Raw genomic sequence first — 26,546 nt, 5'->3', positions numbered from 1 at the left:
GGATTGAACAATATGCCATATGTATTTTATTATATTTGAATCATATTATATTTTTGCTAATCTGCTATATCGCAATTTTCGGTATCATGTATTTTGACTTCGAAAATTGCGTTTTATCTACGTTGACTTTTAATAATATTCCCTCAGAGGGTATAAGGGTGCAGCACACAAAATGTCCGTTTATTGAAAGCAAAGTGATATAAACGCAAGGAAGTTGCGTGGTTTCATTCAACTTGCCTCTATCTATTCGTAGATAGGTTCTTATCAACCGCAGTAAATCGAGAAATGTCTGTCTCTTGAGTACTGCATTAACTAGAAGTCATAATTATGAGCATGTAATGATTATAATTTCTATAAATTTGTTCAAAATTTATATTTTAAATATTTATCAATCAATCGAAGTAATGATAAGTGTATCGAACGTATGCTTTAGTGTTAATAGTAGGGGCGTAAATCCAAACTTAACATCTCTTTCTCGATTATGAATATTGATGAAATGGTCAGCTCTCGAACTGACTCTGTTAACGCAAATACAGTATAGGTCGCTTAGCGAATTGTTTGATATAAAAGGAGCTAATTCGTTTTTGATTTATTTTTAATAGGTATCGGCAAAAATTATAAATAAACCTGTACCAAAAAAATTTTTTTTCCTAAAAAAACATTTTAGACATCAGTGGCATTATCGGAGTTATTAGGAACTGTACAGTGCCTGGGTAAGAAAAAAGATGACAGCGATAAAATGGAAGTATTTATAGGGGTAGGGAACCTGGGTGTAGCATTTGAGAAGAATTTCGTTAGTGTGTTCCACTATCACTTTAACTTTTTTACCCACTTTATAGTCGCTTATGATCTCATTTTTTTCTCTAGATCTATAGCTTTCCTTCGATTCTTGCCGCTTTCTCCAGGTGTAGTCATGCTCTTTCTTTTTACCGACATCTAGTATTATGAGGTGCACAATAAAGTACATATTCTTTGTGTAGCGAATAGTAACTGAGGGAATGAGACTGACTAAAAAAGGGGATTCCCGAGACTCAAACTAAATTATTATCCCTGAAATTACCGGCTAGAACTCAGCTGATTACCGAATCAACTGGAGTTATTAAGTGAATATGCCATTTACGCTTAGTTTTATTTTTAAACGTGGTCCATAAAGAAATATGATCAGCTCAGTGCATCTCCGCGCTGGAGAATTGGTCATAAGTCCATAGCTGTACAATGTTCACAATAACTCGGAAGTATGAGTTATTTTTTGTACTATATATGTATTGGACTATATATGTATAACGGTAAATTGGGAGGAAAAAAATACACTAAGACTTTATAAAAAAAAAAGAGTTAGTCGATTTTTTGGTGTTTTTAATTTTTTTAAATTGTAATATTTTTCACTACAAATATGAACGAATAATTGCTTGAAAATTAATATAAAGAGTATTTATAAAACGGGCAACTATATTTATTTTTTGAATTGAAACCTCTATGTATAATAACATTAAATTACGTGAAAGAAGTGAAATGTGTAAATACTAATGAATCGTATTCCAAGAAAACTTACATGCTTAGTACTTTGTGTACCACAGTGTATAATAGCTTATAGTATACTAGAAATGTTTATACTACGATTAGACGATATTAGAAATACAAAATCAATACTTTCATAAAATATATTTATATATTTATAATTCAGTAAATCATTTAAGTTTGCATACATCTTATTAGGGATCAACATAAGTGCAATAAAACAATCCCACAACACTCCTTTCACGCGTATTTAGATACAACATAGAATATTTAACGTCGACGTGAATCGTTTCAGAGCTTATGACTACGCTCCCGGAAGAGACGAGGGAATAGGTAAACCCACGCATTAAAACACCTTTGACCTCAAACCGGGGTGCATACACGTGTCGGGGGCAATTTTTAGATTTGTAGAGATACGTGTGTATAGTACCGTAATAACACTACATAAGGTAGATTCCGTGAATAGATTGTACGTGTCAAAGGCAAACTGCGGCAAGTTACGGGACCGCTCCCGAATCCTATCGCGGAACGTATATAATATATATTAAGGGACGATGTATTGAGCAGCTAGAGAGGGGTGTGGCATCAGTAAATTAAGCTGATGTGAAAATTACGGTTTGTTCAGGTGTAAGTAATCATTTCGCGATGGGATTCGCAAAGCTCCGGACCTCTCCGCTCTCTTTTAGGGTTCGGACAAAGCGGCCAGATACGCGGAGCATACCAATTAGTGTGGCCCTTAATACAATTTCAGACACGACCCTTTTTCTGCGCTCGTTAATTAAAGCGACAATTTATGTGTGTTTTATTATATCATACTATTTTTACGGCGTTAATTTATGGAAGCGTATTCAAGACGGATTAAGCGAGATTTGCAATGGAGTCTTGAGCAAATTAAAGCTCGATTAAACCGAATTTAGTACTTTAGAAACGGTATATATATGTATAAGACAATGGATTTTACAAATATCATTGCCAAGCACATCAATTTAAATGTAGATAGTAATAAAGTATTATAAAATTAAAGTACATTGGTGTCCATTTATAGTCTGCAAGGAGATGGAATTGATTTGGATTGGTACCTATGTGTGTATGTCGATAGCGTGCGAATCGCCACAATCTACATATGTATCAAGCCATAAATCGTACTCAAACTACCATTGTTTATACTGATAATCGTGAACAAACGTATAAAAACGTCCCATGAATTATTTTTTCCGAGCATGCGATGTGGCGGTCGATAAACTACTGAAATATCGTCCGGACATAATTATAATAGGAGCATTTTTTAAAATTATTTATTACTTTTCAATAAATAGTTGTACATATACATATGTATAAACTAAACACTTAGTTTAAGTTAAATATATTAATAATTTGTATTTCAAATGATTAAGAGCTGTTGTTAATCAAAGAACTCCATGGAAATAAATTACACAAAACACTATTTTTTTCCTATTTAAGAATCAAATATTTGCGCGTTGGTGACAATCCGCAGCTTTCCTTACTAATACTTTTAGATCTTATAACAATTAATTAAATTTATTAATTAAATTAATAATATGTTGTGATTATGATGCACTTGACCTCCTCAGACCCAGTGCACATTACAATGTACAATAACTTTATTGCTTGTTTTTGAAGCCATTTTTGATTTATTTTTATGTGCATAACACTGTACACAAAATTATTTAAAAATTAACCATATTATTTCAAAATAGAAAAAAATATATTTTTCATGCCCCTTTAATTACTAAATAATAAAAAAAATAACAAAAATTTTTTTTACAAAAAAATGTATATATACCTACTTAATAAAATAATTTAACTAAAATACTTTTTTACGAAAAATAAAAATTTATGTCTGAAAAGCTTAAAAAGGTCCATTATTAGGTGTTAGTGCTTTTGAGAAATACTTTAAAATATATTAGATTAGTTAGTAGCATATATCATATAATTAAAATGTCGTGAACAATAAGCACCCTACCCTGAATATCTTATTCTGCTGACTACTAAATATACAACTGTTTATTAAGTACATAAGTCCTAATGAGAATTACTTTTATAAAAGAGCATCAGCAAAACTAAAACAGCCCTGGCAAGTACGTACACACATATGTACATAAGCGAAAGAGTCGGCATTTTATGGCGCCACGGTCTCCCTTTTTCCGAATTCCCGTTCCTCCCCCTTCAACCGGAGTGAAAACATTGTCGTAAAATTCCTGTCCGATAAGGCGATCCGCTCACGTAGTACCGCATCTTGCGAAATTTTCCCCATAAAGTTATTTGTCATAAGAAGTGGAATGAAGGTGGATTCTGCGCTCTCCCCAGAGTCGGGTTCTTTGGTATTCATAAGTCGCCGCCGTGCAACTACCCAGGTACTCTATCTTACAAGGAATTCTCGACAACGGAAACCGCAACTGCCGCCCTTTCTAGATGCAACTCTCTTGGACGAGGTGTACAGGACCTATAGCATAAATATCTAGCATTGTCGGAATTGTGATTCGCTACGCTTACTTTGCGCCGGACGTTCGAAATAATGGACTGTAAGAATGTCCGAATTTTCTCTGGTGTTCCGCTTGGATTCTACGGAAAACTTAAAAATTTGCTTTGCTACAGTTATCTACATTCTTTGATATAAAATCAAATTTATTTATATTATATATAAGTCGCTTTTAAACTAATTACTAATTCTTTAAAAATTCATAGACTAATTCTTTAAGAAACTATAGATTTAGAGTTAGATTTAGACTGACGTGAATTTTTGCTTTGGAGCTTTTCTGAAGATGGAGGCCTTGAAAGTAGCGATTTTACAAAGTTTTCTATGTATTATATATCATCATGCATTGGACTAATATATTTTCTGTTCATCGCTGCTATGTCTTGGGGCTTAATTTTAGTTTAAATTTTAGTCCAGAGCCTAAAAAATCTAAGCTCACCCTTATGTTAAAGGTCTCACAGAATAAGTTTAAAAATATACAAAACATTATTTTAATATAAATACAGTTAAAAATAGCTGTCTAAAAAAAATCACATATTAATATTATATTGCTATACACATATGCATATATAAACATAAGCATTTCAGCACAAGCGCGTGCACATACATATAAAACTGCGTTTCATAAGTGCTCGAAAGTAAGAGCTTTCAACGCGAGGGCAATATATGTAAGGCCGGTCCCACATAACATTCACTTTTATTATAATATCTTTTCAATCGGTACTTTCAAATTTACTGCAAAATACAATCATGTAATACCGACCTCGAAAATAACACTAATACCACATGAGTAGATAGGTACATGGGCAATAAATATAAAAAAGTTAAACTTTTTTATATTTGTATTCGTTTTACGAACTTATCTAGTAAATATTATAAATTATTTTTTTATATACATATATAAAAAAACTTTTTAACTGTTGCTTGGCCGCAAAAGCTCCGATTGTATTTTTATGATGGTATTTTTATGTATCGTAAAACCGAAATGAATCTCATTGCCTTTGAGGACTATTTTATTTCAACCGCTACTGTGTTATTTTTTATTAAAAATAATATTGTCCTTGAATGAAGCTAAAATGCCATGCTAATCTTTAATTCGTCGTATTCTTAACAGGAAAAGAAAAGGATAATATCGCTCATTATTGGCGAAGTTTGCAGATAAAAACTCGCTCTGATCATTCGAATCATTTCTTCGAAGAAGTAACAAGAAAAACAAGACTGCTTTAAGTTTGTCATTCCATTCCGTTTAATCGTCCGTCTGAGAGACACTTAGTTGAATTTTAGATTTCAAGATATCCATGATAATATCAGTGTTGAATTTTAAAGTTATAATGTATAATATTTTATTATACCTAATATGCGGTCTAATTAAAGCCTTTGTGAATCTATAATGAGGGCTTAATGTTTTTTTATGAAAATATTTATATAAGTATGTTTTTTGCTTAATATCTGCAGATTATCAATAAGTATTACTATCTTAAGCTTAAATTTATTTTAATATTAATACAAATTTAGCTAATTGCTCTTTATATCATGCATACACTATGAACAGGTTATGTAAATTGTATGTTATCAGACACGTTCATTAATGATAGTTAATTTAAATTTTATTTTATTTTTTATATAAACACATACCATATTAAATTATATATATGCTTATAGGTCATAAATCTATAAGTTAATATAATTCAATCGATTTTTTTATCAATACACAATTAGTGCTTCTTTCCGAAAATTTCCGAGAAAAATACCAAATCAAAAATTTTATTCTATCGAAAGATATGTTTATTTCTCAAAAATTTTGATAGAGCTTTTTTTTTGAGAAAATTAAATTTGTACGAATACTTGTAAATGTTTTATAACCACTGCATTTTTTTATACCGCTGCATAATAAAGGATGGGTCCGTGTATGATGTTTGAAAATATGCATGCTTTTTGGAAGCACAGACGGAAGTATTTTAATGCAAAATATATTGAGCTTTTCAGAGGTTTTTCCACTGAATAATTCATAACAAAAAATATAACCTAGTATATTCTAATTTAGATGATAATTCTATAAATAATATAATTAAATATTGGCATAAATAAAACCAGTTAATGTATTTTTTATATATAAAGATATATACAGTAATATACTGAATTAATATAATCACATATTACATATATTATTTATTAAGGTAAAATTTGTGAAAATCAATTTTTTTATTTTTCGATAAATTAAAAACATCAAGATACCAAAATGCCTAAACGCGACTAAAGTATTTTTAACTTGTATATAAGTCTTACTACAATAAATAATATATATTATATGTACCTTCAACACCAGTTTAAATTTTACAAATAGTATGTTTTTACTTCAATAGATCACTCTCTCATACTTATATCATTGTGAAACTCATCTACTGTATTATGATTGTTTGTTTTGAATGTTTGGCCAGAAACATTACCACGATCTTTGAAATTTATGGTGGTACTTCAAACTTAATTCTGACAAATATTATTTAACCTTGAGTTGAATATACATATTGTTTAAATATTATTAGTATGAAATATCAATACTTTTATTAGACGCGGTTGCTTTTATTGTATTGAAAATTTGGTCCAATAACAAACTTTATTGATATATCAAACACAATGAATTACCTTTAAATATAAATAATTATCAAAATTAAATTAACACTAATTAAACAATGAAAAATATATATTTTCTGTGCTCTTGTTCTATGAAGGAGAGAAGTAATGACTGTTTGTTTTTATTCCATTAGATATAAAAATTCTATGAAAATCTCGAATCAAAAAAAATCATTCTCAAGAATTTCATTCGTAGAGAAAAAATTTGTAGTTGTACTGATAATTAATTGTACTGATAATTTTTCCTTGATAATTATAAGATAGACAAGAACCAGATAAATTTACAATTAAAAGTTGTCCAATCACATTAAACAATTTTTTTATTAGATCGGCGACGTACTTTGTAAATCCGTCCTGTATTTACTAGCTATCCAAGTTGTTTAATTGTTTAAAGCCACTTAACAACACACTGCAAATTAATTAAACTAATATCATTCAGAATCTGCCCAATTTAAACGTTTCATCGAATCGCTTCGTCCCGAAACAGCAAACGATTCAATTAAAACTGACGAATGTCCAGAACGACTTGGCACACCCGCACCTTGCCGAGACGATAACTCAGCTAGTATTTATAGTTTTCGGCAGATTGGTAATTTAGAGCTTGATAAGTGTCGCTTATTAGGTCCTGGGACCGCAATAAAACCGAGTTAGAGTCCACCGGTGCTTCCGGTCATTGAGTGATATTGGAAAGGGGGTGGCGTAGCGGTTATTACACCTTTCCCCTGTTAATAATGTTATTGCACAGCTTGTAATAAATGTCCCTCGGTATCCCCGAGGCCCCCTGGGGGCACACTGGCCATCGCCGACGCCCGTGATTTCGACAAGAAGGCCCGGCCCTTTGAGTCTTGCTCTTGGCACATAATCCGCCACGTTGCGTATCTCGCCCGTAAAATTAAACTTGATTAATTAATTTCGGCTTTAATAGATGATACCGTTTTATGGCGGGCGGTACCCGCTTTATTTTGGAAAGGCGCTGGTAACGAGACAAAATCCGGCACATTTCGGTACATTACGCGCGGAACGTTTATAACTTTAGACAATGCGAGCGCGCGATTAATGGTTTTCGGGCGCTTGGTGAAATTTTTTAATTAGAAGCTCTTATTTAGCCGATAATGCGCGATTAGAGCGTCGGGTGTGAATATGCTGCTACCTTGAATTTGGTCGTAAATTTTATAAGCTCCCTTAAATTTTACGACTAAAGCGTTTTCTTCCACGACGGTGTGTAAATTATGTTTTGCTACTACTGAACATGAGATGTTTGTAATTATGTACTATACATATATTTCTAAGAATCAGTGCTTCTCCTTGATACATAATAATCCAAAATGTTATCTCACATGAAAGGCAATCAGAAAGTGTTCTAAGAATGTTGTCAAGCGTTTAAAAAAACATGTCATTTCCCAAATACAACTCTTGACATCGACCATCGAGAATAATCAGATTTTTTAAATATTTATAATGCTTTGACATATAAGTAAAATTACTTTTAAATATGGATGCCACATTTTTGTATACATTTACAACTAAATATATTACAAATATCTAATATAATATATTTATAAAACAATAATAAAAAAAAACATTTAGTCTATAATATTATTTTGTGTTTTCACGCCGAAGTGGTGTAACTTTGCAGTCAAATAGATGCCGGAAAAAAGTATATTTAATAAACATATATAAATTACATAAAGAAATATAGATGCCGCTATTAGTCCGTGAAGTTAAAATGACAGGTTTTGGAAGTCTTCGCCGGCGTGTCAAGTTGTATTATTGTCGGTTGTGATTTTGGTGAAGCGGTTGGGATTGTCGTGATGTATTCTCGATCCGCTGCTTCGTGACGTTTTTGTGTCGTCTCCTTTCTGTGTCTCTCATCGCGTCTCTCCTCTGTGACATATTTTATAATTCTGGTTCGGGCAGCTCCAGCGAATCACAAATGTGTGTACAATATTTCTAATTATTAACGCAATTGCTTGGTCATGAGATTCCTCTTCTGTTGTTATGAAAAATACTGCGTGTGGGACATGTTTTCGAGGCGTCTCCTATTTATTAAATACTTGTTTTTAACTGCTTACTATTAACTACATACAAAAAATAGTTTCGTATAAAGTATTATTTGTATAAATATTTATAGTAAATGTATATTTATAATAAATGTTCCCCAAATTTTTACTTTACTTTTTGTCATTCCCTTAAATTATTTGCCAGTAATGATATTAATTATAAATATTAGTATCAATATTCATATCTTAATCTGTTATTTTTCTCATATTTTATATTTAAAATGATTTCTTGAATTGATCAGAGCTTGCATGGTCTAAAGTTAAGCCATTTTTAGAACTTTATCTATACTGACAAAATATTTATCGGCAATATACGGTAATTATTTACATGTAATGGTTAAGTTGCTCATTATTAGACAATATTTTATAGCTATACGCTTTTTCGTAAAAAAATGTAATATAAATTAACCCAATGTTTTCAATATTTATCTTTTATCTAAATAAATAAAAGGCAGTGCTCGTATGTATGTGTCCTATAGACTCAAAAACTTTCAGTTTGTTTTTATTAGTGTCAAGAGCGTTTTAAGCGTAATTTTAATGAAATCAAACAGGTAGTGCTGTTGTTTATAATATTATCAGTCACAAACGTACCGTCGTATTTTTCTTTGTTTAAATAAATATTAATTTAGTATTTAATATCAGCATCCTGTCGTGTACAGCCCATAAATTAAATTTTATATGTCGCTGCCGTTTTAATTATTATTTAAATGTATCGCAAATTCCTGATATAATGACATCATACACTTTCGTCGTCAAGCTTCAAACACGTATAAAATATGTATAAATATGATGTAATTGAGCTCTGATTTCAAAAGTATTTTTCATAAAATAATATTCAGTTGTTTAATATTAAATGTGATAATATATTTTCAGTTGTTTTATTTTTTTCGTTGCATAAAAACGCCAGCAAAACGACAAAATATTGGTCGTCGCACAAATAGAGCCAATATTATTAGCCGGTGATTTTCGTCAGACATTACCTGTTATACCACGTTCAACACCAGGTGATGAATTGACTGTATGTTTAAAAGCATTAAATCTGTGGAGACAAGATATCACCCATTGGATTTGTGAACCGGCAATATTAGCTGCAAAAAACGTGAATATAAATGTTATTAACATAATCTTTTCACCAGGCGACAAATATACTTATACCTAAATTAGTAGATACAGCTATGAATCAAGTTGAAGCTGTAAATTATATAATTGAATTCTTGAATTTACTTGATTTAGCTAGATTGACACAACTTCTTCGAAACATTGTTCCACCCTACCCCGTCTTTGCAATGGTACCACATTGGAAATCAAAAAAATGTTAAAAAGTGTCATCGAAGCAACAATTTTAACTGGAAAATTCAAATAAGAAGATGTGCTGCTAGCACGCTTTCCAATTAAACTGGCTTTTGCAATAACGATAAACAAATCACAAGATCAATCGTTTGAAGTAAGTGGACTGAATTTGTGGAATCCATGTTTTTCTCATGATTATTTATACTTGTAGGAGAACAAAGCAATTTGTTTGTATGTACTCCAAATGAAATCAATAAAAATATCAAATATCCTAGAGCATTGCAATGATTTTAAAGGTAAAAAATTCATTAATTTCAATTTATTTAATTCAAATAAAATTAATATTGAATTGGTATTGTACATTTTATTGTTTTTGTAAAACATCCAGATGCCGCTAAATTTGACGAAAAAGAAAAAATATATCAAAAACATACAGCAATGAAACAGAAAAAAATTATTGAAAAATTATTTTATTGAAAATAAATTAATTGATACCGAACTTCAATGGTATTTATTTGATTAATATTTAATACACATATAGTACTAAAATTTAGCAATAGCAAAGCATTTCTAGGTCCGTTAGTTTTATGTAAAATACAATATAATATTATTTTAATAATAAATATTTATGCACTGTTTGTAAACAATTTTTATAAGCAAAATAGATCTACTGTATATATAAAATTATTTTTTCATCTATATGTAAACAGATACATATATGCACACATATTAATTATATTTAATTAATTAAACCCCATAACTAATGAATTTAATAAAATAATTTGGGTACTCAATAACATATATATGTATATTATGTTAGTACTTATAAAAACATTTATAAGTACTATCAGCAAATATGTTTTTAATCAACGTGTATCTTTAACAAAAATATATTTTAGATAAATTGACACATTAACAATATGATTTGTACTTGAACGCTCATAAACATATTTTTTTCTGAGATTCTAAAGCAGAAATCTTACGTGAATTATATAACCTTATTTTTTAATATACATATTATTTATAAGAGCAAAGAGACCCTCTTCAATAATACAGAAATTCTATACCATTATTAATCGTCACCGTTAGCGATTACGCCCTACCTCAAACCCATATTTTTTCCCATCAAACAATACCCACTAAACGAATCGTTTATTTTCTGCTGAACGTGTTTATGCTCACGTTTAACAGCTTGATTATTATCCATGATTGATCACCGAGCATTTTGCGTTCGGCTTTGACCTCCCCACGTCAATTACGCCACCCCTGACTGCAAAAAGTGCACTTTTCCACCCCGTTTGTATTATTTTTTCGTCACGACATTAATCATCATCTGTATTGTTTTTTTTTCAGATCGCGTGAATCATGCCAGAGGTGTAATCCAGACGCGAATTCTAGGTGAGTTGTATTACATAATCGATTATCCGTTTTTAACCGTTTCAACGCTCAATTAGGGCCGGCCCGCGCGCCGTTACATGTAAATTGTGCTAAACCGATGGCGGATACTGCGCCCGTGGGCATAACCGAAATAAGGGCTCGGGGCTGTATTAAGACCTCTATAAAAAGTAACATTATGTCTTGCGAGATGGGCCCTCTCGCAACATAAAAATTTAATTTCGCGAACATCACGTGAATTATTACGGGCGCTTAATAGGTTACGGCGCGCCGCTAAAGGGTTAATTATGCTTATTGAAAAGCCGAAATGGAGAGTGTCGCCTTTGAACCCGATTAAACCGTCATTAAGGTATATATTTTTAATTTCTGAATACTGATAAAAATGTAATGATGTTTTGTTTGAAATCTCGCTTATACAATAATAATACTAAGAATAAGAAATGATGGAAAATTTATAAGCTTAAAGCGATGTGGTCAGTTTTGTGAAAATATTATCTTTTACTTCAAGATAAATACTTTTCATTATATGCTTCATTAGACGCACTCACTCTATATTCTTTGGTACTTAATTCTGATCACAGATTTTTTATCTTCTATTATAGACTGACTGGTGTAGAAATTAAATGTTTGGAGAAGGGAGTTGTAAATTGAACAAATCATTTGTAATTCTCTTTATACAATATTTTAAAGCCTTTTTCTTTGGCGTTAAATGGCTGTCATCGTCTAAAGATCCCCCTTAACTTTATATTTAATAATATAAATAGTCACTTAGAGTCAGTTGTTCCTGTGAACTTGTGTGTTGTTGTATAAAATCAGATTCATTTAATTTGATTAGTCGGTTTGATAACATTACTTTCAGTAATGTTATCATTGTGTATTTTTTTGATTAAGGCAGAATTCATGGAAATTGTAACTCTCTCTTGTGCCACTGCACTTACTGTTTCCTGTATTTAGTTTCAATATAATGATGCGATGTTTCATAACCATTAATATTTTTATCCAGAAAGATCTACTCTGACTTTTGACATTAATATTTTTTTAACTAATAGTACATTTTTCTGTTTTAATTCTACCGCTGATAATAATCGAATCGAGGTTCATTAAAAAAAAGCATTGATTACATGAGATATCTTAATATTTTAATCACGCTTTATGTAAATAGTTCGATTCATGATAATGATAATAATATCAAAAACTGTTTATATCGATAATTAAAACAATAATAAGTCAAACTAGTGGATCATATTTTAATGTCGTCCAAAGCACTCATCTGGACCTGGTAATCTTTAGATCTCCACCTATCCGACCCTGGTTAACCGTCTTCGGTAGCAAGCCACTGTAGGAGCAGCAGTTTGATACACTAATGCGTTGATACATTACGAATGCCGCCGTCCCCTGGGGAGAGATAACGTTTTCTCCGAGAAACTTGTTCCGGATTAAAGTTTTCCAGACCCTCGGGACCAGGGCGTCTCCCCCATGGCACACGGCAAAGCGAAACACAAGCTTCGACCCAAGATTTTTGCGCATTGTTGCCCCAAAGAGAATCCGAAATGCTTTTGCAGTTGGAATGATCAATACCAATGCACAAACATAGATGCGGTTGACATAAAGTGACAGTTAATTAGTGTCAATCAAAGTGGCGATATATCCGCGCCAGTGTTAATTCAATTGCACGTCAAAATCCATTAAGACAAAGTAGTTTCTCGCTTTGATCGTAAGATTGTATTCTGTAATAAATTGTTTAATTTAAAATATTTAACAGTTAAATTAAGAACTTAAGAATTTATTTCATTTAGAGTCAACCTAAGTGTTTTTTTTTCCATATATATACAATATAAATGACGCACAATAGTATCTTATAAAGGAATACAGTAAAATCTTACCTTAGTCTAATATTTTATTATTATTAAATATTTAATTACAACAAAATAAAACTTTTTACATATTATTTATGTATCGCTTATTTAGAGTATATCCTGTACCCAATCCATGTAAGAATTTTTTATTCTATCCTTGTAAATAGTATTTAGTTAATGGTTTACTACTGTAATTCATACAACACCAATAGTTCTAAACATATTTTTAATCGCCCGGATTAGTTAGATACAAAAACATTAAATAAAATGTATGTAAATTACAATTATTTGCGTATTTATATACTTGATGTTTGCTTATATTTGTCTATTGTATATTTCTCGATGCAATTTTCTAAATGAAGATATGATTTTTGATTACATTTTTAAACATCGTAGTTATTTTTCACTATTTTTTTTACATAATATAAGATATTACCATATGAGAATAGAACCTACTTGATAATCCTATTGCATATTGTAACGACTTTTTTTGTTCCTCCTTGCAAATACTATAATATTATTGTTCGTTCACTTATAGGTATTTTGTGTATTTTTTTCATTGCTTGTGGAAGCTCTTTTCTGTTAGACATAATTGTACTAAATACTTAAATATTATTTTTGGAAAAGTAAATTATCAAAAATTAATATAATCGTATAGAATTAACCATTATATAGTATAGTAGGTATATGTATCGCAACAATCTATTGTACAACTGAAATACTACTCTCGATTAAAGTAAAATATTCTGCTACGTTATAGATCTATAATAGGCCACAAATTGATTCGTTAACCGCAATTTCACGATTCGGAATTTGATGTTCTCGAAATATATTGTCTGAAGGTTTGAATTAAAAACAGTAATTAAATTTATTTAAAGAAAATATTACTTAAATGTAAAAACAAAACTTCGAATGTTGTGGCCTTACGGTGCTTTTTGTCTTCCGGTGTTATATTTTTTCCCGTGACCCATGCACCGGAGAATCCTTGCTGGTTATTTATGGGCAACTCTTTTTTCTAGTCGTAACGAGGGCCTTTGTGTGATCCCACTATTGTCTAGTTTACCCTTATTGATGAATTTCAAGTAGAGAATCCCCCACATTTCGTATTTAAATATCTAAATCACTATTGTTATAAAATAATAAACTGTCTCTATATCACCCTCCATTTTAAAATTAATAATCAGAGTGACTCTTCTATGAGTGGATAAACCAGACAAAGCAAATAACACATGACACCTTTATGATGATATCCAGCTACCGTTCTATTTGTTGTTCAATAATCAACGTGTCGTTTTACAGATTTTTTATAACACCAAAGTAACTCGATCCCCTATGCCTTTTTTGTTATATAATATTTTAAAAATAACACACGAACGAAAAAACAATCACCTGGAAAGTGTTCATCCCAATCGGGTCCAGGATCGTGACGAATCGTAGCGGACGGGGATGAACGCCGACAGCTGGCTCCTTGGAACGGGACGGATCCTGGTACCCTGGTGTGGGGTCTAAGGAGTCCTGGGAGATATGGCCACACCGTGACGCTATTAAGGACAGATAGTCGTAGAACGGGAGCACGTGCCGGCATTAAGCCGACGCGAGCACACCCCCATCTACAGACAACACTAAAACTACTAAATATACTGACGTAAAATAATGTCAAGCCAAGAGGCCTTGGGTACTTAACAATAATCTTCAGCTTAACCTAGATTGAACTTTGATTAAATTAGTCTTGAAAGTAATATATTTTTTTAGTAGTTTGTTTAATTGCAAAGAATGACATCTCTTTGACTTTTACTCAAATTCAATAGATCCATGACTACCCTAGAATTTTGAAGTATGTTTTTCAAATGTTTAAAGCTAAAAACTTGGATTTTCTACAACAAGGATATTAAATACATAGAAATAAATGTGTGCTCTCATGTACATATTTTGCTTAATGCGAGTATTTTTGACTTAAAAGTAATATTTATATATATTTTTACTATTTAGAGTAAATTTATATCTCTATCTCTTAATGTACATATGTATGTATATACCTATTAGTACATCTAGAATGTTTTGCAACTATTATTTATTTTTTGTTTATTTTTAATACAAAAATAGCACACTCCATTAGTGCTAATATGCTATAAAAAATATATTCAAATCTGAAATACAGGAAATTCTCAGGGTTTATCAAAGTGAGTATAATACAGTAGTATTATAGTACAAACGCGATGTGACGTATTTTTGCTTTTCGGTAGTGCTACAAAACGTCCGTCATTCGATACGTTTGCAAAGCCCCTACTCGTACCGAATCGAGCGTGAAATTAAAATGAAATGCAGAGAAAAAGCGTGAATGGAGATTAGACCTTCTACGTGGGTGTTACTATTTTTATTTATTTTGGATTTTGTAACCCGGTGCAAAATTAGGCGCGTCGGGTAACAAGGCGTACAGTGGCAGTGTGTGATATGCATCCAAGCGGAATAATCGCTTTCCGGTCCCATTCGACGGGGGTGGTTGGGTTGATATCGTGTTGTTGTTACTTTCACGTTGAGTATTGGCTTATCTTTACAAAAAACTCTAGGATGTAAATCCTAAATTTTTTGAACTAACGCTATTTTAAAAAAACATTATTATCTTGGTTAGAGCTTGTGTTAAGCATATGGTATCACAAGTCAATAACAATGTATATCTTTTGACTTTCACAGTATGAAAATTAATAGCGACTATTCATCGTGTATCTCGTTTCTTGCGTAAACTGCGAATACTTTTATTTGCTTAATTAGAGTTGAAAACGGCCTTCTAGTCGCGTTTAACCGCACCATACAATACATAATTATCTTAATAGCGCATGTACCACTTGACTTGAATCGCCATTATCATCACTGGCTATACAGCTCCTAATAGGCCTAAGCCTACTTCCTTCAGCAAGTACAATAACTATTATCTGAACACCAACCACAATCCTACCATTAAATCCATCTCGGAAAGCTTTGGCTCGTGATTACCCAATTCAATCAGCTAAATTTTATGTTTGTATATTAGCTATATATTATCCGCTCAACTATGACATCCAAATACCCGACGAAATTAATTACCCGGTTCTTAGAAATTTTCCTTTAAATTAACCGGGTATCCGGTTCGGTTCTGGGTAATTTTTAGCCACTATGATATACTGTGTTATAATTTAAATTATAAACTAAAATATTTTATTTTGGTATTTTGCACAAATAGTATTTAATTATAAATATAAAAAATTAAATGAATATATAATAAAATTATAACATATGTATAATTGATAATATCTTATTTAATCGAAATATTCATGTACATACATACACATTTCAGCTCGTTTTTATAAAAGTCTTAATATAAACGCTCAGTGATCTAGCGTTCATATTAAGACTTTTTATAACAATATTAAGACTTAAAATAATTGAGAGTCGATTGAAGCATAAATAAATCGAATTTTGAAGCATATCTAAGCTCGTTGCCGAGCGTTCCAACTACAACAGCGCCTACACGATTTTATTGCTTTTGGCGTGGATTTTTGCCTGCTGAGAAGTGATAATTGTTTTTGCGCCCTTCTATTGACTAAAATTCGGTTTTTGTTTTAGTATGTATTCTGGTTAAGATCACAACTGTCAAATTGGATTCCATAGACATTTTAAAGTAGCATTTTAGGGCCTATCAGTTAAATTATATTTTCGCTAGCAGAAATATGTATCTATTAGTGAAACACAATGTTTAGTTTCTAGCATTACTTGTAAGCCTGTAAATTACTTTTTGCTCTTGATTCCAACATCACAGAAATCACACGAGTCTCACGTCTTAAAAGAAAAACGATACAAATGATCACTCCGGCGATCGGTAGCTAAAGAATCGAATAATGCGTAGAGTAGAATGTATTGTCCAGCACGCGTCTTTTCCAAACAAAGAGTAGTTTTTGCGGCGGTATTCATTCGTGATTAATATTTTGATACATATTCGCTAAGGTGGTCTATGGAATATTTCAAAATATTAACGCAATTATTTGGTCACGAGATCTCTTCCATTGTTGTGTGAATATATTTTTTTCGAAGCGTGTTGATCTCTCTTGTTGTTCGTTCATATGGTCGTCATGCTTATCTCTAAATTTTAGCAAATTGTGTAGGTGGTTAAAAAGCCCATATTTGTTTTAGGCTGAGTTGATAAAATTTATTTCTCTTATAAAAAAAATATTACGTTTCTTCATTGTTAGTAATTCTGGCAATTTGTAGTCGAGTCTTTTCGTTCTCTCCATGAGATTGACACTTTGATAAGCGGAGCGCAACTGACTGCAACTTGCCCTATCTTTCTTTATTTACATATTTCACCCGTATTCTTAAATTGAAAAGTGATAATAAATAATATAAATAGTTTTGCGTCGGTTTATCTGACAGCGGGTGTGACTCGCGACAGCCCAGGTAAGAGGTCAGTGCAGACTCAGTTAATGCATTTTACTAAAGTGAAAGTATTAACCGGGTAATATACTAAATAGCTTATAAAGTGTGTCTAAGATACCTGATGTTTCAACCTTATTTTTGTCTGATCTCCAATTTTCTGTCGTTCTCGCTCAAAACCACCAATCTGCGGATCATGTATAAAGTTTCACTCTTTACGCTTGAATGTGATAAAATACGACCAAAGTATCGTAGTTACCTTAGATATATGGCTGCACAGCGTCTTATTTATTGATAAATAAACATGAAAATAGTATTTTTTTCGCAATTTCATTGCGAAAATTCTAAACGATAAATTCAACAACGGGGTCACGCGAACCGGCTGAATGACACCACAGTAAATCAGAAATGTCCCTTGTCGCTGACAAACCCGGTTAATGGCCCGGAGCGTGACATTACATACCGATGATATAATATAAACCGTTCCAAATTCGTGACCGATAAGGTGAAGTTGTCTATTATCTCGTATTATCTATTTTTGGGGGAATATATAGAGCGTGGCGGGCAAAAGCTCGACGTAAACACATGGACAACTAAAAAGGTCAAAAGGGAAGCTTCCATCAACCGGTATAAATCCTCAATCAAATAAGAGACTTTATTTCAAACCAATCAGTATATTAGGGAATGAAATAATTATAGTTTGTTAGACTCCTCTTTCAAAACAATGGATATTAAGAGTATTTAATTAAACCAAAGCTGAGATAAACTTACACCAATGACTGTATGCTTGCCTATATTATATATGATACTTATGATACCTTCTTTGATTAAGTTAAATGTATTGCGATATAACTAATTAAAGATAATATGTAAATGGCTATTAGTTAAAGGCTTTAGAGAAAAATGACTTAATAATTTGTTGACCTTGAATCTATTAAATGATTTATTTTAATATTTTTAATATAAAATAGTATCATACTCGTTGATTAACCAACGAAGGATATATAAAGTTTATTATCCAAGGATACATACGTATAATATATAATTGATTCATGATGAAGCCCTTTATTTTAGTATCATATTGATTATTTTATACAGACAATAAAATATTCTTCCAATTCCTACACTAAAAAATCAAAAAATTAATACTATAAAATAAAATAATATATTGTAATAAATTAAAGAAATAAATAATTTATTTTACATATTTAAGTATCTTTTGACGAAGATAATTAAATAATGATTTCAATGCTTTTCAATTGGATAAGATTTATTAAATAAAATATAAGCAATGTAACCTTTAGTTTTACAATGTATACTTTGGCAAACATTCAGATACAGGACAAATATGTAGTTTCACGTATTACGGACGTACATTTCCTTTTCACACAAATAAAACAAGAGTGCAAGAATTTCGTAGTAGTAAGTACAATACGTACTGCAATACTTACGTACTTACAACGAAAATGTAATACATAAAAGGAGCATAAATACGATTTGTTCAATACGACAGTAACTAACTACGGAAGATTTGAAATAGGTTTATAAAATATTCGAGTCGTTCAAAAATTGACACTCAAAACTATCATTTATAATATTTGTCGATGTCATTCATAAATCGTGTAATTGTTTTCTTAGTTTTTATTGTACTCTTGTGTAGAAGACGTTAATAAAAAAATACTTAGGTTTATATTAGAACTGACTGATATGAAACGGATACAGATTAGGCAACCAAGAGCATACGTGAGACCTCTACTTATGTAATCAATGAACTCGTATCTAAGCAAAAATTCCTTGTATGGTATAATAAAATGTAAAGCTTTCAATTTTGTGTTGTTAATAAATGTTTGCTCATTTATTTAACAAACTATTTCGCAATGATTTTTACATTAAAAATATTATGTATTAGCCGCGGCCTCTCTCGTTTCACTAAATGCAACGGCACTGTCAGTGTATATATGTACTTAAAACAGTGTATTGAAATTCCATACTATAAATCCCGATCCCCCATAGCGAACGTTCGCAATGTTGAATTTTTTACCTTAGTATCCTGTATTGAATTACAATCGCGATCCGAAAAAGCTCGATTTCAAGCCAACCTGCCCTTGTGCTCAAAAGGTCCGGTGTTTGCCCTTCTAATTATTTTAAATAAACGTCATTCCCTGGCCGTAATAATCCGATATTTTAGGTTAGCAGGCCCGCAGATTACCGCAAACGGTGTAACTAATTTTAATTAAAGTTACAAGCAAGCGCAGACGGTCTTAAATATTCGGCTGTTAAAAAAATTGGTATAGGAAAAAAAGTTCTGTGGGAGAACCGACCATATTTCACGCCCAGATTTCGAACGGGCAGATGCAGATGCACATTTTTGCATATATCCTGTTTTGCGCATTACACGCTTGTTAAAAATTAATATAAAACGTTTAACGATTCGCTATATGCTTGCAATGCGAGGGTAGCAAATCGTCGGCTTCTACTGGGTCGTTTTTATTTATTTTATTAGCAATTAAAGTTAGAGCAAAATACCTGATATACATATGTATATTAGGAATTATGGAAATATTTTGAAAATCACCTAAGGTAAATTGCAATCTAACGATCCTTATTTATAAATGTAGGCTTAATTCCATTTCAATACGATCGACATAGAGATTATTTAACCATCAAAGGGACAATTTTCTGATAAGAAGCTTGTACTGGATTGAAGTGGTTGATTTGACTTCTGGATATTACAATAATAACAAAATATTTTTGCCACAAGGATAGGATGATTCAATATTAGGCTGCTAAAATTCAAGTGATTATTTTATGCGCTTTTTTCTATAAAAAAACTATATCTTTAACTCATTCCTTACATCGAGGCTAATTGTACAAGAATGTTGACGAAATTAGAATATATGTAAAATTCCATACACCATTTTCACTGATATTGAATGCACATAAGCGGCAGCTAACAACAATTTGCATGTCGCATATTTGAGTCATCGTTTATTTGGTTTTCAAACCCGAACCTAACCTAAAAAAAAAATAAACCTAATTTGTCCCAATAAAAGTTCAAAAACTGTAGTTAGATTTTTTTCTTTTAAATTCATTAGAGTATTTGTGGCCTATAGTTAGTTTTATTTTAATTTCGTACACCTTTAATGTTAAATTCTCCGTTCACCAGTTATATTTTGATTTTTATACAAAAAAATAACACTTTTTCTTCTTTAAAATTCATAATTTTAATTATTTTATAAATACGATATTTTTACTTTGTAGATAAGAGGTCAAAAATAAAATTCATTATTCACTTAGGCTTCTCTCAAAATTAAAACAACATGATTAAAATTTTTTGCGATTCGACATTGTGTGTATTACCTACATCAATTGAACCACTTTTCTATTTACAATTGAAGGGATTAACTTATGGGATCAACTTAAGTCATAAAAGACCAGTTCGGTTTGTGACAAAGCGTTTTAACCAGAAAAAATAAAGTTTTTCGTTTTTAACGGAACACCACCGTGAGAAACTTTTTAGGAGCTTAAGTTGCAAAGTACGTGCTATAAATCAGAATATCTTAAAATACCCATCGCATTGCGAAAGAGTAACGCGTGCGTTCAAAATTGCCCTTAACCTTCTCAAACCTAAATTTTTATTTTTCGTAGAAATAATATTTTTATTCAAATCTTTTATTAAGTACATTAAAGGGGCATAATTTTTTTTAATGCTCTAATAATATGCTTTATTTTTAAATAATTGTGTACACTGTGACGTACAAAAGGTCCCGGTGGAAATTAATCGAAAATGACACTACATTGTATGTGCACTGGGTCTGAGAAGGTTAAAACGGCCCTTTGTAATCTACTTTAGCAGTCAACGGCAATTTGTTATAAAAAAAGCTCGCCATTCTTTTGTGATTGGTCGTTCCACTGAACACGGGCAGACAACAAAATCTTCCATTAATGGATATAAATACGAAAATGCGGGCGACCAATTATCATTTCATCTGAGAACTTTTCTTCAGACATTTTGTCTGAAACTCTCTCTCAGATACTTAGTTTAGCAACTCCTCTAAAATTTTCTCAAATACTATTTATATTGATATCCTCCACTCCAGAGTTCTAATAATTTGATCTTTAAAAGCTCCCTAACTTGGACTACAACCAAAAGGAAGCCGACTTCCTTACTTTCTTAGTGAAAATTACTATTGAAGCAGCAAATCACAGAAATACTACTATGTCTTTAAAAGTATTATTATATTTAAATACATTAGTTAAATTTCAAACATTCTCAAAAAATAATAAAAAAATCAAAGAACAGAAAGATAATAGTTTCACAGTTTTATTTCAATCAAGAACTAATGCCACGAATTTTCCCATTAAATTCATTAAGACAGACATGATGAAAACAGTAAGGAATAAGCTATTGCTAGATTTTACAAATGCAGTTTCAAAGCAAATGGTAACTATTTTAAGCTTCGAGAGTCAGAATTTCTACCTCAAAAATATACAAAATCAATTACTGTATTCCCATTACTCGCAACCTAACGAAAGCTATTCCAGAAACATTTACTAATTTACTTTCATATGAACAGTTAAAATATCTCTCTTAAGTGTTTAAGATTTTTTAAACATGACAGAAATGGGAAGTTTGAAGTCTATTTTTTTTGGCAATGCACTCAGTTTCGCATTATTTTGAAATCCCCGCACCGGAATCGGCCAAACTTTCCCATTTGGCCGCAATCCCCGCTTTGACTTTGAGCCGCTAATGCATCACCACGGGGGCCGCAAATGCATATGTTTTGTGCGTGCCTCTCAACGGACCATTACCGCGGATTACGAGGACTTTGAAAATCCAACGCCATTACTGATTTATATGCGCCGCGGCGTGCCAAAGTAGCTCGAAACCAAATTCGTAATGATACAGAAACGTTGTTTCGATTTGATTTGAAGCTTTGTGCGAGTGTATCTGACCTTTATTCATAACCGGCAACGAGCAATAATTAAATTTGCTAGCTATTGAAACACAAATTTGGAGAGGCTATATATAAGTTTAAATATGCACCGTAGATAGTTAATGTATTAATAAAAAAAAATGTACATGCTTACAGCATATAGCGACTGATGAAAATTTAACTAATTAAAGTTAACGGCGACAACGTTATTCGGTTAGGTTTGTGTTTGTGTCTTTGTTTGCAAAAGGAAAATCGAATTGCACTCCTGCGTACATTTTCCAGCGGTTTTCCATTCCATTAGGCAATAGTAGCAAAACTAAAATTGCTTACGCAAATATTTTCATACTAGGGGGTGGTTTTTCGACCCCGTTTAATAGTTGCAGATTAGGCAAACGTCGAACCCCTGTACAAATAACGAGCGACCGAATGATTCACCCGATCGTTGAGAATACATCTACCTAATCCTTTAATTTTAAAACAATTAAAATATTAATTAAATAAAATGAATATAATACAATAGAAAAAAATATTATTCAACTTTTACACGTTTTGAAACTACAATAGTTGAACTTCTAACTGAATACGTACATGTTATATATTATTAAAAATCCAGCTCGTGAATAACGTTCAACTTTAGGTATAATATATCTCTATAAAAAAATTATAAAATAGTGCTCTATTATTTTTTTAATACAAAAGAATGTTCATATTCCTTTATGTCGGGATTTATTTACCTAGTAAAATTACACAATGATTTCAGTGGTATCAATTATATTGTTACTATTTTGTGATCGTGGTGATTCATATGCATAGTATATTATTCGTACATATAAATTATTATTTGATAATATGATTTATATTAAAAATAAAGTTGTGAATAAAATAATTTAATTTATGATATTTTTACATTAGAAAATACCTTATTAAAAGAAAACTTATGAAACACCCAAAATTTACATTTTGCGCCTAGGTGAAAAATATAAGTCATATGTCGGTATATATGCTTATACAATTTATATTCCAGAAATATATTAAAATAAATATTATACAGCAAAATACCCTGAAATACTATTATCTATTTTTTATTTAAAAAATATTTTCTAGACATATATTATATTATATTATGGAAAAAATTAGGTTATTCTAAATATTTGAATTTTATTCATAAACAACGTAATAAATAATCTTTATTTATATTACTCACGTGCACTATGTACTCGTATAGCTATAAATCTCAATATTAATTTTAAAAATGTGTAATACACGTACTAGATCGAATATAATAAATTTTCACTAAAAATTTCTCACTCTATCCCATGAATATGAACCTCAATATACACACACGCAAGTAAAAAAACGATAAGACCATCCACGAGTCTCGTACCCAGTCGTTACAACGTCGTTACTAACGGTCTAACGACACTATCGATTCGTGCATGTATCATTGTCACTGTTTACCAAATGGATAGTCTTATATTCTAGCCTTCTGTGTCTTGAGGTGAACACTTGTTTGTCCGTCGATTATTAACTCATCTCGGCCCGGGCTGCTACCAAGACCATTATTCACCTTTCGGGCCATTTAATTCAGTTTTTAAAGGCGATAAATCTCTCGGCTAGACCTCAAGGGACACGAACATTGAATTATCTCTCTTGTTCGATCTGGCCTTATGTGTGTATGTCCGAAGACAACCTATGCGTCTTATCATGTTTTAGGGTCAGCTAGACTGCTATAATTCAAGCATAGAAGAACGGTATATGAGTTCATGCTTTTTATCTTTATTTATTGTGGATGTAAGATTAAGATTATCAGTGGATCAAATTATCTCATAGCTCTGAATTTTGTCGGTGTGATAAGACAAACGAGTGAACATGGACACCAAAAAAATTACACTATCGAGCTACTTATATTTTTAAAAGTATATATATATATATGTACGTATCCGCTTAAACTAAAAATGCTAAACTTCAGTTTCATAAGTCGAGACTCTTGTATAAATATTTTTTTAATATAATATTTTTAATTTATATTTATTAATTTGTGATACAAATCCTTGATGTTAATATCCATTTCGTATAAAATCTTTATAATGGTTTGATTATAATATCAAGAATTATTTTCTTATGTGTAATTATTAATTGCCTTTATATTTATACACCTAAAATTAGTTTTTCTCTATATTTCATATAACAAAATAAGTGACACTTAAATGAATAATAAATATAGTGCACAATAGGGTTGTGCAATTATTGTATAAGACAGTTTTTCTTCTCTTTAACGCATTACGCTTAATTACCCAAATATCCGGTTAGAATATAATTGTTTCATTAAATCTGACATGTAACATTACGTATCAAAGTATTATTTATACATTTTCCAGCACTCGAGAATATATTTTTTTAATTTTCTGAGAAATATCGATTGAGGAACACCGAAACATAATCTCTTGTTCAAACTTCAAAGATTTTCATTGTGATACTCGTTCATGTATTTTAAAGCTTTACCTTTGTACTTTTAAGACGACGTCATGTTTAAAACGTACTATACTGTAATTAAAAAAGAATTAAATAATTCCAGTAAAAGGATTTAGAAATAAAACGTGGTCGATCCCCGCGGTGAAGCCAGAAGTGGTTCGTTTATTTATTGTGTCATTAAGCCGATAGCTGGATAAGCGTCGGATGCTGAGCGCACAAAGAAGAGTTCTCCAAAACTACTTCAATAATTCATCTCGGAGGGATGTTTGCTTTGGAGATTGTTGTTGGATTAGTGTCGTCTCGAGTGGTCCCGTTTTCACACTCGACCAAATCAACGGTGCACGTACGTAAGTGGTACATGTACCCACCACTATACCGTGTGATGACCACCCTGATGATTTCGGAGATTTGTTTAATGGTGCGGATAGGTGGTCCGAGATTAAATTGCAGGTGAACGAACGAATGTAATTACATTATCTGGGCGGCAATGAAGCTCACTTAATAAAAAACATTTTTAAGATATTTTGACCAAATTGAAGAGCTTTCGTATGCAACGTAGATATAAGAAACGGTTTGCTTCTGAACTCACCGCGGGGATTAACCACATTTTTTTTAATGTACTTTTAATTAGCCACCACTTGGGTTTAGTCCGTGGGAAATAAAAATATGAAATACATTTATAATTAATATGCATAATATTACACCGTCTACGGATTCCAATTAATTCTGTAGCAGTTCTACGTGAGATGATATATTTAAAAGTCGCGAGTGGGCGGAAGTCGTTATCGTATCTTTTTATTATGAAAATTTCGTATTGTATAATGGAAACTATATAACAATAAATTGAACGCGATGGCTATCGTAAATATTCGTATATTTTATTATTATTCTGCGTTTTGCATTCGAATCCGTGTATAAAAGGAACGAACTTTAGTTATGGTAATATGCCGTAAATTTCGTTTAATAAGTCTCCTATAACGATTACATTCGGAACGAGACAGTAATTTCACGTTGTAAATATATTTTTTTTGTTCGAGTTTAAGCAAGCGTAAACGTTATGTAATACTATGGTTTTATTGCGATGAAAATATATTTTATGAATATAAAGCGTTTGATAGAAACAACAACTTTCATTCAATGAACGTACTAAAATTTTTTAATTAATTCAGAATAATTATTAGCATATTGTATATTTTATTCAATAAAACATAACAGTTAACAGGCATGAATACAAAAACTTATATAATCTCTTCTATTATGTATATTTACATGATAAACATAATACCAACAATAACCCGTATGGTATATATTCGCAATAGGTCACTACAATTTGATTTATGCATAGTGATTGGTTTATTATCAATCACCAGTAACTCAATTGATTCACAGTTACACACGCCGAAGCGAATCAATATGCATACTTTAAATGTGAACCAGTGTCGTTGTGTAAACTGTGAATAAAATATCGTAGTAAAAGTAATTTGTC

At 31.3% G+C, this 26,546-nt stretch overlaps 1 protein-coding gene across 4 annotated transcripts in view; it reads left to right on the top strand.

The window, feature by feature from the left end:
* LOC148228496 (uncharacterized) overlaps positions 1-26,546 on the top strand; it is a 215,339-nt gene that overhangs the window by 65,685 nt on the left and 123,108 nt on the right. For all 4 annotated transcript variants that reach the window (XM_088199036.1, XM_088199032.1, XM_088199033.1 and 1 more), the window contains one exon: positions 11,350-11,394. The gene's annotated coding sequence lies outside the window, so the exon portion shown is untranslated. The remainder of the gene's footprint in view (positions 1-11,349; positions 11,395-26,546) is intronic.

Source organism: Plectrocnemia conspersa, unplaced genomic scaffold (genome assembly GCF_051122295.1).
Source record: "Plectrocnemia conspersa isolate PC_06_02 unplaced genomic scaffold, ASM5112229v1 ptg000012l, whole genome shotgun sequence".
Classification (NCBI taxonomy): Eukaryota; Metazoa; Arthropoda; class Insecta; order Trichoptera; family Polycentropodidae; genus Plectrocnemia; species Plectrocnemia conspersa.
This window is presented reverse-complemented; position numbering and strand designations above follow the sequence as displayed.